The following is a 23,011-nucleotide window of genomic DNA, read 5'->3' on the forward strand; positions in this document are numbered from 1 at the left end:
GCCCGCCCAACGCCACAGAACCAATCATACGGTGGCCCTATGCCTCGAAGTAATGCTGTCCTGAATAGGACAATAGCACCTTATAGGGGGGTGAGTGTTCTCTGAGGAAACCCTTTCACATTCCAAGGTACCAACACATACCCTGATTGATTAGGACAGCCCACAGAAGCTCCTGCGTGCCCAGCCCGCGATTACCTACCCAGACAAGGGACCCTTGGTGGGTGCGGAGATGTGAAATTACCAATTCATCTTTATGGTTGACAAGGGTGCCACTAAATCATGCATCAGTTAGACTTCTTGCTATCAGGTGAAACTCAACATGCAAGACTTCTCTGGGGCTGTCGCCGCGGTTCCATACACAATAGGTAGATGTTAAAATGTTAAAGAAAGGTGATTCACATACCCTTAATGTATTCAGAGACCTCCTCAGTAAATTTGTTGGGGTCCTGACCAAATTGAACAGGATCTCCTTCTCAGACCGAGGAATAATGTGCCACCTCAGGAATGTGCGCCATGAGGGTGATGGTCATAATACAGGCCAGAGGATGGGAGGAGGTTTGTGGTATTGCTGTTGACCCTGACATGTTTGTGTATGGGATTACAGTTTTACTTAATGCCGTGCCCCAAATTGGAAAGGCGTGTTGACGAGTACCATCCAATTTCATTTTCAGGCATGTAGTGATCCCGGAGCTTGTGGCAGGGACGATACGCTCATTGACTCTCCAATGGTTGGTAATATCTGCAAAAAGAATTGTGGTAGTGGGAACATATTCAAATGAGTGTGAGTGACGGATGCAGAATTATTTGAGGAATGGACTGATGGGGAAATAGTGTTGGCTATCTGCATTCCTGAGAGATTATGGATGACCAGTGCCCATGACGTAGGGCTTCTGCAGGGAGTGGCCCCTGTAAAAATCGCACTCCGATTGGGTGCGATGTTGCCCGGAGGGAAGCAATAGCCACTCCAAGGAAGCAGAGGAAGGAATACGAGACACCATTACTGCTCTTCTATACCAAGGGATTATTCTACCCTCCAATTTCCCATGCAATCCAGATACAAACGGTACAGGGGGAGGGGGGGGGGGAGTTGGAGAATGATTCAGGATCTCTGCCCTCTGACATTGTACTGGCAGAATTTCCTGTAGTTCCCAATCCTGCAACCATTGTGTTCAGTATCCCAACACAAGCAACACATTGCACTGTGGTGTATTTAAAGAATGTCTTCTTTTCCGTACCCCTGCACCCAGACTCACCATATTCGCGCATGCCGGAATGCGATTTGAGAACGCAAGATTACCACGAAACCCCTAGTATCTTTAACATAATACTACATGCTGACTTAGGGAACAATCCAAGTGCCCAGTACCATTATCCAGTATGTGTGCAGTAATTTCAAACGGCAATGCCGAAATTACTCTTTTGCCCTCTTGCGAGTGTTGGCGTACAAAAGGTACAAGGTAGACAATAGGGGAGTTAAAATATTGTCTCCAGGAAGTGCTCTACTTAGGCCAATTGATTTCAGTCCATGGAAAGAAAATGACCCAGAATGTGCTGCATCTATGTGCAGCTCTCCCTTGCCCAAGGCTATCTAGGAAATGCAGAAGTTCCTTGCGTTGTGCAATTACTGTAGGGCGTGGATTCTAGATTATGCCGACTACACCAGGCCTTTGTTGCAAGCACTTAAGGAAGCAAAAAACACTGATAAGATTGTCTGAACAGAAGAAATGAGCACTAGTTTTAATGAATTGAAAGAAGCCATCTTTACTGCTCCTGTGTTAGCAACCCCTGACTGCACAAAAGAGTTCTACTTGTTCTCCCATTCCAATGGCCAGATGACAGCATTACTCACCCAAAAAAGCACAATGGGCGACGAGCCACTGGGCTATTACAGAGGGTTGTTAGATACAGTGATGCAGGGACAGTTAACTTGCAAGCAGGCGCTTGCGGCTGCTGCATTCGCGATTGAGAAACCCTTCTATTACCATGGGGTTCTCCATGATATGTTGAACATGCAGTGTTCGTGATCTTGGAGCGGTCTAAGTCGACGCTCCTCACTTAACGGGCATACGTGTATGAGGTCATTTTGTCCAGCACACACATTCAGATCGTGAAGTGCAAGACAGCGAATCCTGCTACCTTTCTGAAAGAATTGTGTACTGAAGACCTTGCGAAACATGACTGACTTTTGAGGGAGAGGAGGAGGACATAACAAAAGCAAAATACAGCCTGCTTGAAAGAGGGCAGGGGGGGTGTCCTTTTCTCTGATGGGGCGGCAGTGGTCTGCTTAGTGGATGGAGAGTATGAGGTGGTGGTGCAAAAAAGGTGTTACCAATGCATTATTTCATCCAAGCAGCAGAGATTATAACGCTCATTGAAGCACTTCTCACGTCCCAGGGGTGCCGAGAGACTATTCTGATTCTGCCTATGCTACCACCAGGGTACATTCAGGATTAGCAATGCGGAAAAGGAGAGGGTTCGAAAGAGCTGACGGTCACCAGTACAGCAAGCCGTATACTCCTACGTCCTGTCCCCTTTCCTCCATACATTTGGGGACATTCCGTCCATCCGGATGGGACCAGAGCACTTCTTAAGCATAAATACCCTGATAGTCTGTCTCTTCGTTCATGAGGATCTTGTCAGCATCACGGCATGATAACCTGCATAATCAGGGTACTTTTCGAGCTCTGGCAAAAACGCAGGCAGACGAGCAGGTCACAGCCAGCAGAAATCTGAATTCCCAACACTAACCAATGGGGAAATTAACGCTACATCTTCAATATTGTTTTTGGAAAAAAGCAAATTGTAAGGCTTATACCTCCTGAAGAACAGTCCTCTGTCTCTGTCGGAGAAACGCGTGTCGAAGTTTATACTTTATGATGTTCAAGAGAAGTAAATATCTTTTTTGACCTGACTTATCAAATGTGCCAAATCCTTATGGGAATAAATGATATAAATCAAAGGAATACATTCATGAATTGAATGGATGATACTAACGAGAGGTTAAACCTAAGTCAGGTGTAAAACAAAGGATTTCCATTCTTTCTTTTTGTCTACTTATTTTTTTGATCATCCTCAGAAAAGAAATCCAGTTGCAGCCTGACCTATATTAAAAAAAGCAAACAACAAAAGTTATCTTTATACTTCAATTACAGCCTCGCCAGTAGTTGCGTTTAGGCTGAAGAACTATAAATTAACATAGTCCCACTCTCCAACTTCAATCTTTTCCTACCCCAAGAGAAAGTCACGATGTTTACGGCCAACCAGATAAGGTTCTCCGGAAGGGCAATTGGCTCAATGTGGTAGATCTTCAGGACGCCTACATGCATATCCTGATCTGGGGCCGATATCGGAAATCTCTGTGGGAACTGAACACTTCCAGTATTGAGTGCTACCGTTTGGTCTCAGCTTGGAATCACTTGTCTTTACAAAGATGATGGCGGTCATCGCAGCATTACTTAGATTGCAGGGAATTCATGTATATCCATATTTGGACGATTGGCTTCTGTGCAGTCCTTGCCCACAAGCTGCAACAGCCAATCTTCTGTCACTCCTCCAGCTCCTGTTCCATCTGGGGCTGTCAGTGAAATGCTGCAAATCGTCTGATGGTCGTTTAAGTCCTGATTTTTCTAGGTTTCCGTTGGGATACTGTCAGTGCCAGAGTGTTCCTGACGAAGGACAGAATTGGGGACCTATCAACCATGTGCCAGCTTTTCCTTCATTCCTCCCATGTGTTGACCTGGTGGTTCGAGAGACTCCTGGGCTTTATGGCCTCTTGCGTGTTACCTCTTGCAAGACTGAAAATGAGGCTAAGGCTAACTCGCCTTGCTCCTCAGAGTTGCTGGTCTCAGGCTATGGACCCAGACTCCAAAATGGTTCCAGTTCATCTTCCACGACGGCGGATCTTCAGTGGTGGTCATCCGCCGGCAACCTTTCGGTTTGAACCTCCTTCCAGGAGCTCTGTCCACAGGTCACGGTTACCATGGACTCCTCCTTTTTAGGGTGAAGGGGCGACCCTACGTTACCTCGGAGCATGATCCGTGGACACCCCAGGACAGACTGTCTATATCAGTTACCTAGATGTTCTGGCAGTTTTTCTAGCGCTCAAAGCTTTTCAGCCCTCTCATCAACAGTGTTGTTCGAATTCGCACGGACAATTCCGTAGTGAAGTTCTACATCAACAAGCAGGAGGCACCAGGTCCCCATCTTTGGTAGATCTAGCTATCCACATTTGGAATTAGTCGGTTCTCCAGTGATGGACCTCTTTGCAACCTCAACACACAGGAAACTTCCCCTTTATGCTTCTAGGGACAATCTGAGTGTCTTCCTTGGGGGACACTCTTGAGATCCCTTGGAACACCATGAAAGCTTACGCCTTCCCGCCTTTGCTGTTGATTCACTGGTCGCTCTGGAAACTCTGGAGCGCTTCCAACTGCACTCTCCTCTTTATAGCTCCTTGGTGGCCAGCCAGGTTCTGGTTTTTGGAGCTGCAGCACCTGTCGGTGTGCAACCCAATCAGGTTGCCGCAGATTCCTTTTCCACCCGAGCAATCGCCAGTTGTGGCACCCTTCCCCCACAATCCTTCAGCTTGTTGGCCTGGTACCGGAGTTCCAGTCCTTGGCGCAGTTTAACCTTACTGAAGATACCGTGAGCATAATTCAGGCTGTACTTAAGCCTTCTACGAGGGCTCAGTAAAAGAGCAAATGGCTTTGTTTTTGTCATTGGTTGTTTAGCTAAACAGTTTGTTTTCTCGACAAGTGTCTATTGACTGTCTTTTATCTCAGACCTTGCAGCCTCTGGCATCCATCTCTTATCATGCAGGACATACCTATCCGTCATTGCGGCTATTTGTCCACACAGTTACTCCTTTTCACTGGCAAGCCCAGTCATCAAGAAACACTTAGCATGGCTTCATCTTTTTCCTCTGGTTACGCCTCATCATCCATAATGGGATCTGAATGTGGTCCTCACCACTTTGTCATATGCCATTTGAACCTATGGCCATTACCAAGGTCAAGTACCTGTCTTGGAAAGTGGCCTTCTTGATTGCAGCAACATCTGTGAGAAGAATAAGTGAGCTTCAAGCCATCTGTCGAAAATCCATTCCTAACATTCCACAAGGATAAGGTTGTGCTTTGCACTCCTTCTTTCCTTTCCAAAATTGTCTCGGAGTTCTACTTCAACCAGTCAGAATTGTTAACGGTTTTCTTTCCAAACCTTGTCTCTGATGCTGAGAGGGTTTTTACTCAACCTAGACGTCAGACAAGCTCTCAAGGGTTACCGCGACAGAACAAGCGAACTTGGAAGTTCTTCACAACTCTGTTACGTTTGGTGACCCAAAAGTTAAACCTGCTTTGAAAGCTTCCCTCTCACGTTGGATAGCCTCATGCATCTGAGGCCTACAAAATTCAAGGCCTTCAGCCCCAAAGGGCGTTCATGCACATTTTGTCTGTGGCAAAGCGGCTGCAGTTGCCATCCAGAAATGTCACTTGGGAGTCCGTAGCCAAAGCTGCTACGTGGGCTTCCCCTTTGGCTTTTTGCAGACATTATGTTGATCTGAGCTGTCGGCCAGGCAGTTCTTAAAATAGTGTTCCAACAAGGCAAATGTCCATCCTCCCGTTTTCTTTGGTCAGTGCTTGTGAATCTCCCAAAAGTGTGGAGGAAAGGGGACGGGATGTAGGAGTATGACAGTTACTTACCGTAGTGACTACCTTACTCCTAGCCCATAGTCCCCTTTCCTGCATACGCCCGCCCACCATCCCCTCTAATAAGTAGCCTCTATTTTGCTAAATGGTCCTTGACCTGGCGATAGAAAAGCACTCAAGAGCTTTTTCTTTCACGCGGGGCCACCGCACATGACCGTAGCCCCGAATTCCTGAGCTCCACGTGAAAATAAAAGGACAAAAAAAGTTATTTTTGGATGATTAAAAAGTGCTCCGGTCCCGTCCTGATGGACGGAATGTCCCCAAAAATATGGAGGAAAGGGGACTATAGACTAGGACTAAGGTAGTCACGACGGTGAGTAACTTTGTCATTATTGGATAAATTGATCAATGTACTCTCTCAACCCTCTGATGGCAGTGGTTAAATGCACTGCCCATACCATTGACAGACGTGGTTCCCCTTGGTAACGCCACAGTGGATGCAGTGGCTAAACTAGCTGCATACCTCCCAGGCCTTTCATTTCAGAGTATCCGGTAACGCACAGACAAGAGCAATTGCCAGCCCCGTACATGTGCCTCCCGATTGGCTCAAATAATTGAACTACAGACAGAGGCACCACAAGAGGAGAACGAGGTGTGGAAGAAGAGCATGTACGCAGTCCCCCACAGATTGGTTATGGCACCAAGATGGTGCAGGCAAGGTTGTTATGCCACACATGTAGTTTTCAACCAGTTACACTATCCCGCATGCTTGTCAAAACCACACCTTGCTGCAGAACATACAGGAGGCATGGTTTGTTCCCAATCTTCGGAAGGCTCTTTCTACTATGATAAACTGTAAAACATACAGCACGGGTCACACTCCAAGAACCACATGAGGAACTTTGCCCCGCCCTACTTTGCCATTCAAAGAGCTCCGATGTGGGAGAGTGGTGTAATGGGTCAAGGTATTTTATAGTTGTAGTGTCCTTTTTACACAATGAGTCAAGGCTGGTCCATGTGCATAGCCCAATGGTCAATTTGCCACCAAATCTTTAGTGAGGGAGGTGTTAGCTCAGAGTGTTTTGCAATGTCTTGCGGTCTGGTAATGGCACCTATTTCTTAAATGAGCTCCTCAAGGAGATAACCGCATTGTGGGGATGAGTTCAGAGATCATCTTTCTGCCTTAACAAAAGCCGTAATGTTTATCTCTCAACACATAGCACCACTGCGGTCTGAAGATGCAACCAGCGCTGCATCTACCTCAGTGACGTCACCACCAAAACAGCTGCTCCTGGGGGACCAATTTTGTACGGTGATGGAGTGAGCCTAGATACAACCGTCTTTTTACTGTTGTCTGTGCCATTTCTCTTGCTGTAAAGGTTAAGGAGCTGCGGTATTGTGAAGGCAGGTCCCTTTTTAGTTTAACAAAGGTAGCGGGCGCCCCTCTCTCGCAAGAACAGACATGATAACCTGTTCAGTGGTTATTAACCACTTGAGAGTTCGCAGCCACTGCTTTTACTCACTGTGCCTTTCACAGATGGGAAATATCCATTTGCATATCAGTCTTTGTCCTGCCCAGGGGCAGTCCAGCACCGAAATACAATGGCAATTCCAATCTGAACGAGAGTACCACCAGCAACCCCATACACGTGTTTCACCCTTGTTGGGGATCATCAGTGAGGTGAAGCTGATGCCTCTCTAAGCACAGTGAGAGGGAGACCACGTCTGGTTGCCCCCAGGAGACCTAGGGTTACCAATCCCAGGTTCCTTAACAAATAGTTTAACAAAGGTAGCGGGCGCCCCTCTCTCGCAAGGGTGAAACACGTGTATGGGGTTGCTGGTGGTACTCTCGTTCAGATTGGAGTTGCCATTGTATTTCGGTGCTGGACTGCCCCTGGGCAGGACAAAGACTGATATGCAAATGGATATTTCCCATCTGTGAAAGGCACAGTGAGTAAAAGCAGTGGCTGCGAACTCTCAAGTGGTTAATAACCACTGAACAGGTTATCATGTCTGTTCTTGCGAGAGAGGGGCGCCCGCTACCTTTGTAAAACTATTTTTTAAGGAACCTGGGATTGGTAACCCTAGGTCTCCTGGGGGCAACCAGACGTGGTCTCCCTCTCACTGTGCTTAGAGAGGCATCAGCTTCACCTCACTGATGATCCCCAACAAGGGTGAAACACGTGTATGGGGTTGCTGGTGGTACTCTCATTCAGATTGGAGTTGCCATTGTATTTCGGTGCTGGACTGCCCCTGGGCAGGACAAAGACTGATATGCAAATGGATATTTCCCATCTGTGAAAGGCACAGTGATTAAAAGCAGTGGCTGCGAACTCTCAAGTGGTTAATAACCACTGAACAGGTTATCATGTCTGTTCTTGCGAGAGAGGGGCGCCCGCTACCTTTGTAAAACTATTTTTTAAGGAACCTGGGATTGGTAACCCTAGGTCTCCTGGGGGCAACCAGACGTGGTCTCCCTCTCACTGTGCTTAGAGAGGCATCAGCTTCACCTCACTGATGATCCCCAACAAGGGTGAAACACGTGTATGGGGTTGCTGGTGGTACTCTCGTTCAGATTGGAGTTGCCATTGTATTTCGGTGCTGGACTGCCCCTGGGCAGGACAAAGACTGATATGCAAATGGATATTTCCCATCTGTGAAAGGCACAGTGAGTAAAAGCAGTGGCTGCGAACTCTCAAGTGGTTAATAACCACTGAACAGGTTATCATGTCTGTTCTTGCGAGAGAGGGGCGCCCGCTACCTTTGTAAAACTATTTTTTAAGGAACCTGGGATTGGTAACCCTAGGTCTCCTGGGGGCAACCAGACGTGGTCTCCCTCTCACTGTGCTTAGAGAGGCATCAGCTTCACCTCACTGATGATCCCCAACAAGGGTGAAACACGTGTATGGGGTTGCTGGTGGTACTCTCGTTCAGATTGGAGTTGCCATTGTATTTCGGTGCTGGACTGCCCCTCGGCAGGACAAAGACTGATATGCAAATGGATATTTCCCATCTGTGAAAGGCACAGTGAGTAAAAGCAGTGGCTGCGAACTCTCAAGTGGTTAATAACCACTGAACAGGTTATCATGTCTGTTCTTGCGAGAGAGGGGCGCCCGCTACCTTTGTAAAACTATTTTTTAAGGAACCTGGGATTGGTAACCCTAGGTCTCCTGGGGGCAACCAGACGTGGTCTCCCTCTCACTGTGCTTAGAGAGGCATCAGCTTCACCTCACTGATGATCCCCAACAAGGGTGAAACACGTGTATGGGGTTGCTGGTGGTACTCTCGTTCAGATTGGAGTTGCCATTGTATTTCGGTGCTGGACTGCCCCTGGGCAGGACAAAGACTGATATGCAAATGGATATTTCCCATCTGTGAAAGGCACAGTGAGTAAAAGCAGTGGCTGCAAACTCTCAAGTGGTTAACCACTGAACAGGTTATCATGTCTGTTCTTGCGAGAGAGGGGCGCCCGCTACCTTTGTAAAACAGGTCCCTTTTTATGCACACTCCAGAGTGAATACAACCCTCTAGGGAAATATGCCAGGAGATAGCTTTGCCAGGATAAACGGGTTTAATAATACAGAATACAAAATATCAGCAAAGGACTCTGCTATTAGAGCACTTTGATGCTTGAAATGCATTGGGGGGGACAGGGCATCCTTGTCCTGTACTCCCTTATGTGTGTTCTCTGCACAGGAGTCCATGTGGGACTCCTGGCAGTGCAGCTCTTCCTCTTTTTGGTTGTGGTGAACAGAGACGCTTGGGATCCCCTTATGGCACCCATGGGTGGGAGTACAATCCTGTACCCCTAGTGTGTTTTTAGGCACCTGTGTGTGGCCCACAGAGCGGGGTATGGACAGGTGGCAGGTCCATGCTGAAAATGATAGCTGCTCGGAGTATCCTCCGTTTTGGAATACCCAGGCCCTGTAATAGGAATCAGTGGATTCCTGATGAGACGAGGTGGCTCCTGCGGCCTCTTGGTGTTTATTACCTGTTACCTTGTTGTCCCAAAGTCATGGGAAGCCCTGACTCTGTCCCTTACCCTGACTGGATGTTGGGTGGAAGAACCATATATGGTATTGTGGGGAAGTCCAGGCCAGACTGGCTGGAGCCTTCCCAGTGATTGTATGTTGTAGGCGACCTTTGGGGTGGGACCTGTGTGAATGGAGTATGTGACCAGTATGCACTTAATGTTATGGGTGTCTGGTATCTGTGTGTGTGACACACACGGAATGAGACCGCCCTGCCTGAAACTGACATGAAGGCTGTGTGGTGTGCTGAAAGGCTGGGTACTTGCCACAATCCACATTCCTTGTTGTGGGTGTCTGGAGGGATGTGAATGGCCTGAATGCATTGTGAGCCTGATTGGCTGGCTGCCTGCATGAATGCCCTTCTGACTGATTCGCTGATCTTGGCTTAGCAGTGTGAATGAGGGACAGATCTTTATATCTGGGGACCTCTCACTTAACAATATTGTTCAGAAGCTGAAGTTGAAACTTGAAACTGCTTATCCTTGAATCCCAGCTGGAAGGTTTGCTGCGGTTTTCCTTTGACCAAATCCAAAAGCTGTCGAGGACTGATCCGAGAGAGGACCTGGCTAGGAGACCTCTTCTCGAGCTTCGAGGAATATCGAGCAGAAGCTGATCTTCAAGGCGCCATGGAAGTCAGTCCTGAAAGACTGTCGACCGAAGACACGGTCCACTGAGGAATCTAGAAGTAAAGCAACAGGACATTGAGGCCATCGAAGTCCATTGTCGTTGACCGGGGTTCTGAGGATTTCTGTAACGGCTGGAAGCCAGTTGAGTCGTATTGCCCAGAAGCGGGGACAGCTTGACGCTGTGCTAATAGTTGACCGGAGCCGCACCGCTCCACCTTTTTGTCTAAGAACATTTAAACAAAGGTCTTCCTTGCCATCACCGTCGACTGCTTTGTCCCGCCAGAGGAAGTAGAGGTCGTCGACGACTAAGGAGATTCCGCCGGTGCATTTCACACCACCCGAAGTCCACAAAGACGCAGACAAGTTAAGGTCCAAAGTCCAGCCATGGTCGAGTTCTGATCGCTGACGCCAACACTCGATGCCTGCTGCCCGGCCTACGTTCTTAGTCATCTTTGTGGCACTGAAATCTTTTCTTGGACTCAACGCCCTGTGGTTCCTGCTTTAAAGGGAGTCCACCTTTGAGGGATCCGTTGATGAACCGTTGAAAAAACTCTGCTGAACTTGTGTACATTGGGGGTAGTTGAAAATTTAACCAGGAAACAAGACTATTTAAACATATATGGACTGGGTTTGTCAATGCTCTTTATTACAGGTTGTCCAGGTGGGCCGGGGGGAGGAGGATCCTCACACAGAAAGTTGTCTTAATAGCTAAAGTACCATTCTGACATTATTTAACCTAACTCGTCTTTTTTCCTATGTCCTATGCTGATTCACATTACGGTTTTATTTTTATGCCATTAGAACTGTGAGCAGTTGGTGCATTTATTTTTATATATATATCTCCTTATTTTTATATAAAGAACTGTTGGCACATAAGTGTGTGGACATTCCTTTGTGGGGTGCTTGCGGACTACACTGTACTTAAGAACCAGCCTGCATCACCTCCTGAGAGCTTAAACATTGGTTGCTCGCCCAAGCTACCAAATAGAGAACATTGGCCGGGGTGCTCTGTGCTTCTACTCTGCCATATAGAGGGCAGGATTACAAATACCCCCCTCCAGTCTTTACAAGAATGTTCTGGTTAGTCCTGGTGCAAACAAGAGCTTACAAGGCCCTATGGCATCCTCACATACAGTAAAGAGCAACGCCACTGATTTGCAATACTGTATACATGGGCCTGCTCCATAGGGGATGCCAGGCTATCATTGGTTAGTCCATCGCTGTCAGTCAGGTTCCACGTTTGTCAGCTGGGCTCATCTTTGAGGCTGGTTGAAGGTCAGGGCACACACAAAGTACAATGTTGCTTCTAAACTAGTTAACTAAGCCTACCTACTAGGTCACTGTTGCATGCACCTAGGCGGCTTGGGGAATTGGTGCCAGGAGGAAGGGGGGATTTAATACATTCACGCTGACCCACACATTTAGGGCTTTGTTGATGCCACCTAAATTGTTGTACATAAACAATGTATTTGAGTTGATATAGCTAAGCAAAAAAATGTTTTTCTTTTATATTAGAAAACTCTCCTGATGAACCACGTGCGTTAAACGTGGAGAAACACGTGTTGAGAGACAAAAGGATATGGTTATTTGAAGAAGAAAGTTTGTTTGAAAGGAAATAAAAAATAAGATGTGCATAACCAATCAAAGATGTATCTTTGTATGATTTAAAAGTTCAGAAAAGGAATACTGGAAGCGCACTCCAAGGAAGTGTACAGTTAAAAAGAATTCTTCGTTGATACTGCACCTCCCGCACTGGAGGTCTCCACCGTGGTTTGATCTTTAATTTATCCCTCCCTGTACCTTGTTATACAAAGGATGCATTTTATGCTTAGATCTTTTATGGACACTTGATTTGTTTTGGGACAGGAGGGTTGCTTGCTTATCGTGGAATGCATAGGTGTGGGGCTGACTCTGGCCTGCCTGCCTGCCTGCCTGCGTGGGGGTTAAAGTCCTGCTGGCGGTTTAGTGGTGGTGAATGGATGTTGTGTGGAGCCTAGTGTTGTCTCACGCTCTTGCAGGGGGCATTCGTCTGAACGATATTAAATAATTGCAACATTAAAGGGACATGGGGGGAAATGGACTTCTGTGGGAACTGGCGGTTTGCATTCGCTTTTCATGATGGTGTTGGGCCTAGTGAAATCTTTCCATGGGGCCAGGCTGGAGACCCAATTGGCACATACAGATCACCAGGATAACCACGATGATGGGGACCAGCATTTTCACCAATGTTCTGTGCCATGATGGGACCCAGCTGAAGGTCCTGGTGAACCAATCTTCTTGAACCTAGACTTCTTGCTTAATTTTTACCCCTATTCCATGTATGGCTGCAATGACGTGTGACATTGTCCCATTTTCAGCATCTTCAGAATGTACGAATGTGCAACATGAGCGCCCGATCTTTTTGCAAACACCTTCTTCCATGCCCGTCAGAAGATCCAGTACTTAACGGTTCTGCAGTGTCATGCATCTTACTGCTCTCTGCTCCACTTTTATGACTTTGAACCCCTGTTCCGTATCATTAGCCAGCTGGATTTGCTGCCACCGGATGATTTGGAGACATTTTGCATTTGCTCATGTCTGGATGCTGGGTATTAGAGATGAAAAAAATGTATCTGCCGAATTGGCAGTTCAGACGAGTTTTTGGATATGTAATTCAAGGATCTTTTTTCCCTCCGCAGCTGGTCATAGGGCCCTTTCTCGAGGAGAATGCAAAAGTTGGGTGGTGGCATTGTGGGTCGTGTTTCGACTGTTGGGGGCACGGTTGGTGCTTCGAGGAGAGGTCCCCCTTCAAGTATTCTTTTGGTACCACTAGCCGGGTAGAGTGCAGAGTGGCAATCTAACAGTTGCCCCTCCAAGAAGGCGGGCGGAGCAAGTATGCTTGCTGCCCAAGATCCAATGATAGTCCATCAATGCGGCAGTACATTTCTTGAGGTCGGGTATTATGTCCGATCGGTTGCATTGTTCGCTCGACCCAACAAACAGTCCCTTCATTGTAAAAGCAAAGTTCATGATTTTTCTTGGTGCCCCTTTACTGGTTTCTCGAGATCTGCAATCCACGTTAGTTTGGTGATTTGTTCTGTCCATGCTTGTGCGCATGCCTGATCCACGAGTGTTGCAATTTTCTCAGACGATAAGTTGTTCGGCCTTTCATGCATGTGGTGTTTTCTGCCACTCGTTGATATATCTCGCCCCCTTGATTACTAGATGTGATTCTTTCAGGGTTAGTGGAATTGGTTTTGCATTTTCGGGTGTCTGGATCAATAAGCTTTAGGTGGACGTTGCGTGCCTGCAAAGTGCCTTTTGATCATTAAGAGTTTTCTTTTACCCATGTGAGCCTTTGCGCTTGGTTTTCAGGTGTCCCCACAGGTTTCCAAATTATATAATAACTTGTGCGGTACACACTTGTTAGTGTTTTTCATACAGGTTATACACTTTATTTGATATATGCGTTATTTCTTATATAGAGCATTCATGTCAGTGTGAAATGTGTTATTTAATTACACTTCACATTTCAGTGCGCACATTTCAGGTTCTGTGTTCGCTTAGAGCTTCATCCGGTCTCCTCAACGAACCAGAACGACTGAAGACCTGAGCACGGGACCGGGGAGGAATACGGCACCCAACAGGGCTCCTTTTTTATAAGCAACTGACAACAGAATACTGATCCAAGAGACCGGATGAAACACTCTAAGCAAATACAGAACCGAACCACAACAGCATAGCAGTGTATCCATCTGTTACCCGAGACCCACAGAAGTTTTCTCTCTAGCAAAGAAAGAAGAAAAAAATGAAAATTTTATTTATATACCTGCAAATATATGCAACATTGGCGTGTCATAAACTTGAAATGTACGCACTGAAATGTGAAATGTAATACAAAAATGACACACAACTCAAAGTAAAAGAATGTGCCTTAACAAAGACCAAGTAAGGCTGAAAGAGTAGCATGTGCAAAGAAATGTTGGCACAAATGTTTTTTTTTAATGAACCCGTTTCACACTGGCATGAATGCTCTATATAAGAAATAACGCATCTATCACCTAAAAGAGTCACTACTGATGTCACAAAGTAATGCACGGAGTGAAATAACTTGTGCAATAATGTTTGTGGCACAAAATAGAACAAACACTAAGTGAATTAACTTGTGTTAATGAGATGAAGAATATGTCATAGTACAACCTGTATGAAAAACACTAACAAGTGTGTACCTCACAAGTTATGATATAATTTGGAAACCTGTGGGACACCTGAAAACCAAGAGCAAAGGCTCACATAGGTTAACAAAAAAAAAAAAATCTCTTAATAATCAGACCGACAGGTGAATATTGGTCCCTACTGAGCCATGCAGCCACTGACCCCCAACTAAACGTGGACTGGTCAGTTACCCAATAAACTTAACCGAACCACGGGTAGAGGGCACAGACTGATACTATTCACCCAATGCAAGAAACATTACCCTTTACATAGTGCAAGATTAATTGGGCATTGGGTCTCCATCATGGTTACTTCTTGCGGTACTAAGACCTTGGGTGCCCCAGATCTGTGTGGTATTAAGGAACAGACGTAGCAACTCCCATTAGTTGTTCACCTTCCCATTGCACTCATGTTGGAGTACCAACTGTTCGAGTGTTTAGGATGACAAGTAGCTTCTACTGCATCGAGTCCTAAACCATGGTATGCATCATATTTACTTTGGCACAATTGTCTTTTCTTTCTTCCAGTACGTATTATGCCTTTTTACAATTGGACTTCTGCTGCTATTATTTACATTGCTACTTCATTACATAGTGTTTTACATGCAGCATTAGCACTTGAAATATTTTACTATTGCATACAGTGGCTTGGGAGTTGCTACTATTTGCTGTGGTCACATTATACATTGGTCATGCTTCCATTATAGTATTTAGTTCAGAGACATTGGATGGTACAGATTCATTCATCCTCTCGTTTGGGCTGGAAGTTAGCAATATGACAGAGGAGAAAATGGGGGTTGGCATGGGTTTAGTTACTGTGGAGCATATAGGGGTTAAACTAGCGACAGTGGACGGTGCGCCAGTTACATTCGAAAGGAATGGGGACATTGGAGGATAATTCAGTACCATTCGGAAGTAATTCAGTGATACTGGAAGGTGTACTCATGTTCCACGTTCCTGTAGTCCCCCGAACCTCCTTTTATTAAATGGCTAGCCCAGATGTCGTTCCCCAATAAATTCCTAATGCAAATATTACTGCAAAAAAAATGGCCATAAAATGGAGTCCACAGTTGTAACTATACATTGTAGTATTATATGATGTTATTTATAACACGCTTAATACCCATAGGTTTCTAAGCGCGGACACTGGTATCGAACCTGTGTTGCTCCGTGTCGTCTTGCTTCCAAGGTGAGCATTTTGCCACCGAGCTATCCTCCCAAGACTACTAATACTATCCATCTACTGCTGAGGAGTATCTGGGCGTGGTCATTTCCATCATTGGCACGCCTGTAATTTAGAAAAAAACGGAGGGTAAAGGAAAGCGAGATGGGGGGGCGGACCCATTTGTTTTGCGATACATCTGATCGTATGCACCTGCGCGTAGGGACAGATGTTGTTTGAACTTTTTCCTCAGGATTGCTGCTTCTCAATGAGCATCTGATGCTCTCCTCACAGGCGATAGGGGTGTCTGCATACACCTGCCAGTCACTATTTCGTGGGGGGACAGGTGGTGGTCTTTACTGGGCTGTGTGCGTAGATCAAATGGGGCCAGGGCAGGCAATACACCCAATTCTTTTTAGGGTGTTGCATAGTTTGGACAGTCTCAAGGATGCCTGATGCATGACTGCTCTGCTCCGGAGTCCACCATAAAGATGAATTGTCTGTCCTATCTCTGCCCCCACCAGCGGTTCCTCTTCTGGATTTAGGGTTATTGACCAGACTGGATAAGCAAGTACTCTCTGTGGGCTGTCATAGTCTGGGTACGTGTCTGTCCCAGGGCACGAGAAAGCGTTTCTCACTACTACTGTAGCCCCTTGATATGGTTGGGTGCAGTGCCGAAAGTGTGTGTTCTCTGAGGGCTGCTGGTTAGGGCGGGGCTGGTGTGGTTGCATTGCTTGTTGCTGGTGTGGTGGGTGGTAGGGGACAGGGATGTGAGGGGATAACTGTATGTAGGCCTGGTGAATCTCTTAGGGTATCAGTCATTCACGGGGTGGGCCCTTGGGGGCTACCTGGGTGGGGATGCTCATATTGTTGCTGATTGTAGTTACAATTCCTTCCCTCCCATCTGCTGCAACATTCTCTCTATAAATGGTCCCACCTCCCACATGTCCAACACTGCCTGGCCCCCAACCTCTGGGTCCTGACCCTCCAAATCCCCCTCCTCTTGGCCCTCGGAATTCACCTCGTCCTCGTTGCTGTCCACCTTGCCACTGTGTCCCAAAAAGTTCTGGTTTCGTCCCCACTGTCCTTGCCCGCCTTTAGCTTAAATGCTGCGTTTCTTGCCTGGGTCACGTTAGAAGCCCACCCCACCCCTCCTCTCCGTCTGCTCTGGTGGCGGGCGTGTTATTACTGCGGCTACCTTCACTAGTTTATTTTGAACTCGTTTTGGTCCCTCTGCCTGCCGCCTCTGAGTAGTTCCTTTCTCTCGCTCTTAGATCCTCCTACAATGGTGAACTATAATGCTTTGGATCTCGGGCCTACCCTTTGCTTCCACCCAAGCTATTTTATCAAGCGATTTCTGCACTTCCTTGGGGAGTCCTCCTTTTTACAATAAAATGAAATGACGATTGATCCCAGGTGCTGCCCAATTCTGCTCTCCACATCTCTTGAACCCTAAGAATGCATTTAGCAGCATCTGCCTCATGCCTCATTGTGCATTGCATTATTGATTGTAAATCTGGGGTGTTGGCGGGGGGGGGAGAGACATGTCGCAGTGCAAGCCATACTGTAATCTTGTTGACTGATGCTCCATCATGGGCAACGTTACGCAGCGTTACTACCAGGTACCCAGCTTTAATCCACACCGTCTCTACTTGATCTCCTACTGCTGCCACCAACAAACTCTTAATGTCCCCTATTGGTAATGATACCCTCCTGTGTTTTTCTCAAATGCATAAATCCATTTCCCCGGCCCCTCTGTGAGTGGCGGGAGTCCCTTGAGGAGGTTATTTTTGTCCATTTGTGCCCAGGGTACACAGTGTGGTCACCCTGCGCCCTTATGTATCAGGGGCATTTGCATCATCACCTTTCCTTTCCCACCCTTAGTTGCACTTCACTTTTTCCTTTATAGCGCTATTTTGCCAAATCTCTCACTCAATCTTCAGTCCCATAAACTCTGGTGTAGTATGGGGTGTCTGCTCGGCCCCTCCGTCTCCGTCGTGTTCCGTGTCATCAAAATCACTCCAGTATTCCTCGTCCAGTCTTTGGGAACCTACATTCTTGTATCCAAAACTGTCAGTTTCCCTGTCCAGCTCTACATGGACTGTTCTTATGGGCGCAATGTCTATTCTGAATAGGAAGTCACCTGACTCACACTCGTCCCCGGGTGGCTGTTGGGGTGCCCCCGTGGGCAATATTGCAGTCTCTGCCACCCTCTTTGCCTCACATGCTGCTTGTAATCTTGCCAGTCAATGCGTTTTGAGGCTAGTGCTGCCTCTAGGTCTCTCGCACTTACCCCTGTGTGCGCCGATACCTCTGGGGGTGAGACGTATGGTGGGGGTGGGACGTATGGTGGGGAGAGGCTGTACCTGGTGTGGCCACCATAGTTTGGTTTGTGTACCCTTCTGCTGGGCGCGTTGCTAATGGGTATATTCCCTTTTTTCGTCTCCCCACTTTTCCCAGTCTCCTCTGTACTCTTCTTAATACTTTCGGCTGTTGCCCCATCCCCTTTAGGGTCCGCTGTTTCTTCGAACATTCTCCAGAGGTCCAATGCTTCCCTTCTATTCAGCAACTGTCTCCCGCTGTACTTTGCTGTCAAGAAAGTGGTCATGTGGTACAGGACGCATCTATCAAAAGACCATGTTCTGGCCAGGAATGGGGCACCCTCTCCCCTCCCCTTTAGTCTGTCACCCATAGGTTGTGGTGCTTTTTAATGTTCTCCCAATGCAGGGGCAAAGCCTTAAATATATGGTCTATGGGTGTGTCTGTCCCCATGGTCGTGTCTGGCGGGTGTCTTGGGTTGGTGCCACGCCTATACTACTGCGCCTCAGTCGGAACAGGAATTTGTTTAAAACAGCTAAAGCATACAACTCGGTCTTGTCTTTAGTACATATCAATGCTGTCAATTCACAAAGACATCAGTTCGCTATTCCCCCCTCCCCTAATCTGCACTAGAGCTTTGTCATACACTCCCTACACGCTCTCCTGATATGCTCGCACACATCACACATGCCCCTCCTGGGCCTCCTCCTTACACGTTAAAATACACGAAAAACACAAACTAAAATAACAAGCTAAAACAACCGCTACTTTTTACAGAGCCCTCTAATTATATGGAGCTCCTTTATTTTTCCTTATATTTTTCTCCCGCACTGGTCGAGACAGTGCATGTGGTACCACCCTCCCCCTTACTGGGAGGAGGGGGGTGGAGGGGCTCCTGTATTCCTTTTTCCTTATCCTCAATATCCTTCAAGTAAATAAAAATGGCCAAAAAAATAAAAAATCACCACAAACCAAAACACACTCGTTTTAATTCATCCTATTCACACTCCTCTACACACCTTTGTTATCCCTTACAGGCTATACTCACATGTTCCCATATAGTTGCATGTTCCCATTTTTCCAAAAGCCCTCGTTCATGGGGGTTCCACAACAGGCCTGGGCCTCTCCTTGGGGCTGCACCTCGCTCCGAGCAGGCGGGATTCTGCAAAGACGCACCCACAAGGCCACTTCAGCGTATGTGTTTGGGGACTGGTCACTGTAGGTGGGCATGGCCCTTTCGGAGAGGCCGCCTGGATACCTCCGCAGGTACGAAGATGAAGGAATCATATCGCAATGGTCACCAAATGAAGGCAATTCCCTTTTTTTTTTTTACGTACACTCCAGAGTGAATATTACCCTCTAGGGAAATAAGCCAGGAGATAGCTTTGCAAGGATAACCAGATTTAATATTACAGAATACAAAATATCAGCAATGGACTCAGCTGTTGGAGAACGTTCTGGTTAGTCTTAGTACAAACAAGAGCTTAAAAGGCCCTGTGGCGTCATCACATAGAGTAAAAATCAACGCCACTGATTGGAAATACTGTATACATGGGCCTGCTCCATAGGGGATGCCAGGCTGTCATTGGTTAGTCCATCGCAGTCAGTCAGGCTCCACGTGGGTCCGCAGCGCTCATCTTTGAGGCTGGTTGAAGGTCAGGATCTTTAATTTGTACCTCCCTGTACCTCGTGTTACAAAGGATGTATTTTATGCTGGGAGAAAAACCTTTGCGCATGCTTAGATCCTTTATGGACACTTTATTTGTGTTGGGACAGGAGGGTCACTTGCTTATCATGGAATGTAGAGGCGTGGGGCTCTGGTCAGTTGTTTGGGGCTGACTCTGGACTGGCTGGGTAGGGGTTGGAGTACTGCTGGCATCTTGGTGGTGATGAATGGACGCTGCACGGAGCCTAGTGTCCGACGCTCATGCAGGGGGCATTCTTCTGAACGATATTAAATGATTGCAACATTAAAGGGACATGGGGGAAGTGTACTTCCATGGGAGCTGGTGGTGTGTATCGTTGGAACCAGAGAAATCTTTCCCTGGAGCCAGGCTTTTGCAGCGCAGTCGCACAAGCATGTGTTTTCGCCAGAACTACAAAATGACTTTTTTTCTATGTCTCCTAATGCCATGCATCTGCTGTTTGTGCAAAATTGCTTTCGCACAGTTTCATAACGTGGTTCTCTCCCCCCACCCCCCCTTTATATACTACACTATCTCGTAGGGGATTCGCCTCACCTGAAAGCTCTTAGCGGGTGAGGGGGGATATGCTCCTTTCCATCCCAACATTTGGATACACCTTTTGGATGTCCGTAAGGCCCCCAATACTGCACCTCCTCCACAAGAAAGGGGTGTGAATAATGTGATAAAACATTTTCGAATGGACAAGTATTAGGTGTACATATGTATATACCAAGTGGTAAGAAAGGAGTGTAGCATTACTGTGTATAACATGTTTGTTTGGCATTATTGGTATTGCGTTTAGGATATTGCTTATAGGATTGTTGTATATACCTTTTGTTTCAACGCTGCTATACACAATCTGCACTTTATTTTTCTATATCTTCCCCTGCACGATTCCATTTTCCTCCGTCCCCTCTTATCTATGTTTTTCATGACGGAATAAAAGATAATATCTGTTGATGCGCCTCCACAACCTCCTCTTTGGGAACGCTACATTACAAATACATTTTTTCCCGAATATGTGTGATATGCATTTTGTAGCAGGACTATTTAGTTATTCTGTTTGCATTGGGGATATATTTAGGATATAATTTTATATGGGGAGTTCATAAAAGGGAGGGCACAAGGCAATGTCAATATTTCATCACTGAATACGAATATTCCAGCATCACTGAAAGTAAATGTCAGTATTTGATACAGGGAAAAATGACACCACTGGTATTAATGTGAATACAGCTCAAAAAGAAATGACACATTTTACTAAACTTGCCCTGAAATTATTCCCAAATATATTTCATGATGTAATTGCAAATGCAATTATATTTAAAGGTTTTAAAATGCAAGCAAAAGAAATAAAAATGACTAGTATAGAGGACTAGGTCTGGATGTGGTAGAGTCCCTGAGTTAAGTAATAGCTGGTACGCAGACATGAGCTCGGTGTGGGAAAAGAGGGTTAATGAGATTTGTTCCTTGATACCACACGCATCGGGGGGGGGGGAGAACACCCAAGTTATTCATTCTACAAGAGGTTCCACTCTTGGAGGCCCAATGTCTCGTCCATCTTACATTGTGCAGACTGTGAAATACTTAGACACGTAACATACAACTCACCCTGATGGATCCTGACAAACCATGTTTCCCCAGAATTCTAAAAGCCCTCAGTGTTTTTCCAAAGGCCATGCATGAAGCTGGAAGTTGTATAATTTGTGGTAAACCGATGGGCAGACACTACAGTGAGGTGCATGGCAGGAGGCCTTGTAGGATTCAGACAAGTCATAGCACAGAGGGTGAATGCGGTATGTAAAGACTACTAGAATGAGCATGTGGCAAAATTCACGTGGATTGAGGCAATGGAAAAACAAGTGAAAGCGCAAAAGCAAGAAGAATGATTTGTGCTTTTGCAACAAAGGAAGCGTCATTGTAAAGGCCAACAGCAAATGCAACAAGACCATTATACATCCCAGACATTAACAAAAGGACAGCTACAGTAATGGACAATTATTGGATTTGCAGCCAGCAGGCTTTTCTGTACCGCCTGCCACTATGGAGGAGCACCTGCTTGCTGGCCTGTTTACTTTCCGCTCTCCTTGTGGTCCCGGAAGAGCACTTGATAGTGGGATCAGGCAAGCTCTCTGCACCAACAGAACCTGGGGTCAATGTCCCTACCACAGTTCCGCCGCAGCAGCCCGTATTTCGTGTTCTTCCAGAGAAAGAAAAGTTGCAGAGAAGATCCAATTATCTGTCTCAAGACTCATCACAGCTGCTCAATGAAATACCAGACTGTATAGCAAGGACAATACTTTTTTTGCATCAGTGTTACTGCCTGGAGTACAAGCAGCTGCCAATGCCTTCAAATTGTCCGTTGGGAGTTGATACAGTTGGCAAATGACACGGATCGTGGACTCAATGCCATAAAGATGAATATGCAGGTGATCTGGCTGATGTTTCAGAATCGATGTGTCTTGGACTTACCGACATGGAAGATGGGGTATGCAAAGAAATTGGGGATTTGTGCTGTACATACGTACCCCCAAATGATTCCGACAACGGGTTCCCTTAAGCACATAATAGAGGCTCTGCAAACCCTCTGCACCCACATGCTAACAGAGGCCGGCATCCAGAGAAGTGACTGGTTCGATGAGCTTTTCTCATGGGCACCATCGTGGATGGGGGCTATCGTGAAGATACTGGTACCAGTGTTGGTGGTCGTGCTAGTGATATTCTGCACATGCCAAATGGGGCTTCGATGCTATGCCAAGGCAATGCCTAGCAGTGCAATGATGGTTTCAATTGTGACACATAGCGCATCTCGCTGTACAAAAAACAGCCAGAAACAAACTGATTACCTTAAACCCTGCATGGTTAGTTTAGAGCAGTGTCTTCACCGAACAACCCCCGCCCCGCACCTCCAAGCCACTCAGTTTCCCCCACCAGACCCTGAAAATGGCGAGCACTGGGTAGATCTTGGAGTAGATGGGGTGGGGGCGTGTGCATTAGTGATGTGTACCACACAGCAGTATGTCCAAGCGAGAGAGTTTGCGTCAGTATGCAAAGCATGGGTGACAAAGAAGGGGACACAGCTGTATGAGGGAGCTGAAAGATTGGAATGGGAAAGAATACAGGAAGAAGAGAAGCAGAGGTTGGTATGGGAGTTCGTTAATTTGGATTTAACGAAAGTGGGGATTGTAGGGGTGCGAGGAAACATGTCTTTGTACAATATATTTTGATGTTTGTAGTGGGTTTTATGTGGTGGTACATTCCCTGCAACACCTGTTTTAATACATGAATTTTACAATAAGTGTCTTTATAACCATGAAGGTTTTTTTGGTGTACAGCAAGTAGGGAAGAGGGTG

The 23,011-nt window shown here is 46.5% G+C and overlaps 1 protein-coding gene across 1 annotated transcript in view; it reads left to right on the forward strand.

The window, feature by feature from the left end:
* Positions 1-23,011, forward strand: part of PKN2 (protein kinase N2) — a 1,791,501-nt gene that overhangs the window by 305,667 nt on the left and 1,462,823 nt on the right. The gene's annotated exons all lie outside the window — the stretch shown is intronic.

The sequence above is a fragment of the Ambystoma mexicanum genome, chromosome 1q (genome assembly GCF_040938575.1).
Source record: "Ambystoma mexicanum isolate Mex_15411 chromosome 1q, UKY_AmexF1_1, whole genome shotgun sequence".
In the NCBI taxonomy this organism is placed as follows: domain Eukaryota; kingdom Metazoa; phylum Chordata; class Amphibia; order Caudata; family Ambystomatidae; genus Ambystoma; species Ambystoma mexicanum.